Source organism: Macrobrachium rosenbergii, chromosome 59 (assembly GCF_040412425.1).
Source record: "Macrobrachium rosenbergii isolate ZJJX-2024 chromosome 59, ASM4041242v1, whole genome shotgun sequence".
Lineage (NCBI taxonomy): Eukaryota > Metazoa > Arthropoda > Malacostraca > Decapoda > Palaemonidae > Macrobrachium > Macrobrachium rosenbergii.
This window is the reverse complement of record NC_089799.1, coordinates 24,632,191-24,635,462: the sequence shown is the minus strand read 5'-3', so window position 1 is coordinate 24,635,462 and position 3,272 is coordinate 24,632,191. Positions and strand designations below refer to the sequence as shown.

General features: G+C 35.6%; 1 long non-coding RNA gene across 1 annotated transcript; it reads right to left on the bottom strand.

Annotated features, from left to right (window-relative positions):
* Positions 1-570: 570 nt before the first annotated feature.
* Positions 571-3,063, bottom strand: LOC136837380 (uncharacterized). The gene is made up of 3 exons (XR_010852679.1): positions 2,872-3,063; positions 2,169-2,310; positions 571-782 (listed from the first exon to the last, which is right to left on the bottom strand). It is a non-coding gene; the product is annotated as an uncharacterized lncRNA (long non-coding RNA).
* Positions 3,064-3,272: the final 209 nt, after the last annotated feature.

Below are 3,272 nucleotides of genomic sequence, written 5' to 3'. Positions count from 1 at the left end.
ATTAGTATTTGTTGCCGTTACCAGAGTAACTGCTTAAGCTAAGGTATTCAGTTTTTAATCGTGAACTCCCAATAGTAATGCGAAAGTTTACTTCTATCAACTTTAAGATGTACTTCTATTTTCCGGATGCTAAGCATATTCTTTAGAGGCCAAATTATATCATCAGTTACTACACCACCTTAAGCCTGGATTCCCTTCACACAAAAATCAAAATTTTCAGTCCTTACCATAAACTTGGATTAGCAAAATTTTCCATCATACCAGAAGTTCACCGGTTTTTATTAAGTCATAAAACCTCAGCCTTAATAGTTTCCAGGCTTTAAGAGAATAAAATAACTATTCCCTTAAACAGTAGTACCAACTGATAGAACATATGGTCTGACTTCTGATTTTACAAGATTAAATAATTCCAGTCTCAGTATTGTCAAACCCTGGAGATTTTATTTTACAAGATTAAATTTCAGTCTCAATACGTCAAACCCTGGAGGTTTTAAAACATTCTTCCTGGGCAAGGAAATTATGGCAAGAATACTTGAACTGCTATTACTGATGAAGGTAAGAACGTTCATATTAAGAGTTCATCATTTAATAACTTTATTGAATGACATAACGGGGTTCACCTTTAAACCACCAATGCAGGACGACTTAAGGAGAGTCAGTAACGCCAGGCTCCGTTCTCACGCCATTTAAAAACTTGGGTAAAAGCTGCCAACATCTCTTGAATAGAAGTGTTCTCTGCATTGCCTTAGCTCCGTTCCATTAAGCCTCCTGTAAAACAAAAACTGCGGCAGAAATGTGTTGCAATTACAATACAAAATACTTAAGATCTAATATTCTTAAGAGTCATAAAATAAGATTGTCAACTTTAAACTGGTCTTCATGACAGATCCAATTTTCTTCCATGCAAACGAGCCACGTATAAAGCCTCTAACCAGAGCAGCAAAACCCAAACAAGTGCTAAAAATCACGGGGCTAAAGTGCCCAAAAGTGCTAAAAGACAAGCAAAATTACAAGAGGTCAATTTGCCAGGACAATTAAGGTATTTCATAATCTGGGATTAGTTTCTCGGACATCGATTTGTCAACTTTGTGATTTGTCAACTTTGTGATTTGTCAACTTTGTGATTTGTCAACTTTGTGATTTGTCAACTTTGTGATTTGTCAACTTTGTGATTTGTCAACTTTGTGATTTGTCAACTTTGTGATTTGTCAACTTTTACTGGAATAAAGTCATTATTGGTACAGGTTTTTATTTTGTTAAAAGTCAATTACACATAGGTCTACTGTATTGTATTTCATGTGAAAACATAGGCCTGCTCGTTGTATTATGACAGTTACACACAGGTCTACTGTATTGTATTAAAGTAAAAACATTGTAAATACAATGAGCAGGCCTGACATCATTAGTATAGCATTATACTTAAAATGGTAAATACAATGAGCAGGCCTAACATTATTGGTATAGCATTATACTTAAACTACGGTTAAGCATAGGACTTTTGTACTGTATTCAAACGAAACAGGCCTGCTCTTTGTATTATTCAAATATATATCACTTAAAAACATGTTTTAAATTATTGGCAAAGATAACTTAAAATACGAAAATATTGAAGCTAATTTGTGTTAAAGTTTCCAATATCAAAGTTCTTTTGTTCAGGCAGAACTTAAGTTAACTTTAAAGCAATGCATTACCAAGTATATGTTAATATTTGAAAATAGAAGTTAACATTCATTTTAATTAGGAAGTACAAAAGGAAACAAAACTGAATTAGCTACGGTAATTTGAGTCAATCTCACGAAATCCGAAACTTACGTTAGCTATGTGCTATCTTACTACCGTGCTATGTGTAAACTTCGGCGACTAGAAACTGCTAAACTCTAGAACAAGCATTTAGCATTTAACATAAGCAGTTACGTTAAGTTTTACATCTTTAAATCACAGATGAATAATAGTCAAGTACGTTAACTTAATATGGCTAGAGATGCACTTTTGACCTGAAAGGAAAAGATGGTTTTAACCCCCTCCCCCGCCTTCCATGCACCTGCCCATAGGTCATAAGACCTATGGGGCAGAGCATGGGAGGGACCCCCACCCCTACAGGGGCGCCGCCCCTGTAGGGGTGGAGGTAAAATGGAATGTCAAGAGGAAAAAAATGCCTTATACCTCACCTGGTTTTGTTGACGCAAACCTGGGAAAGGAGCAAGTCTATTTTTGTGTCGCTACAGAAGTTACCCTAGCTTTAGAATTTTGACTGCAGGTGTATCTCATACTGTAGTTTGCTTCAAAAAACGTGGTTTAGACATCACAAACCTGTAAGTTTTAAATTTTCTGTATAATAGCATCACTGTGGTTTTGCTTTAATAAAACAAAGCACAACTATACACATTTGCAAGATTCTAGGTAGACAATTTTACAAAAGGGCTTTGTACGAAAGTCACGTAAGATTTTGAAAGGATCATCACAATTGTAACGAGCATTGTAGACTAACCTTTATAGATAACTGAAGATCTTTTGAGCATGAAAATATAAAATTTTGTAATATAAAATGACCAAATGACCTAAGGCTCACCGAAATTGACAAACAATAAAGCTTACGGCAGATAACGTTTAATATAAATTTTTGAAATTACATTTTTTTCCACGAACTATACTAACCTAAACTAAAGTTAAGCATATAACCAAATATTCGAGAAAGAAAAATTAAAGTACAGTCGAAGCTACGAATTTTTAAGTTAAACAATGCTTGGTTCAGGACACACTACTTTAAGAGAAGCAACAACCTATTGAACCAGACCCATGAACTAATACAATATCTGCCTTAAGTCACGAAATTAAGAGTAAATAGACATATATACCATAAATACACCTTACCCTTTGAGAGGCGGGGAGAGACTACAAACTCCACTACAACACCCTTTAACCACCAAACTACAGTCTATTCATCCGGTGTGGAATAACTTCCTTCTCATGGTACAAGGTGTCTTTCATAAAGAGCGTTCTTCCATCATCTGAGAACCCAGTCACACTGCACGGTTTCCTTGTTTCCGGAGCGAAAACTAGGAAAACGAAGGATCTTCTAGCCGAGACACCAGCTTCTGGAACTTCACCATCAAGGACCATGGAGTCACCGCTTTGTTATTATGACGATTGACGTGAAAGAAAACGACCCCCTTGATTTTTATTTAAGCGGGAACTTTAAAAGATCTCGTTGATGCTTTCACGCTAACTTTTTCATTTCTGTGATAAAATCAGCTTCTCTGTTTAGTAACAAA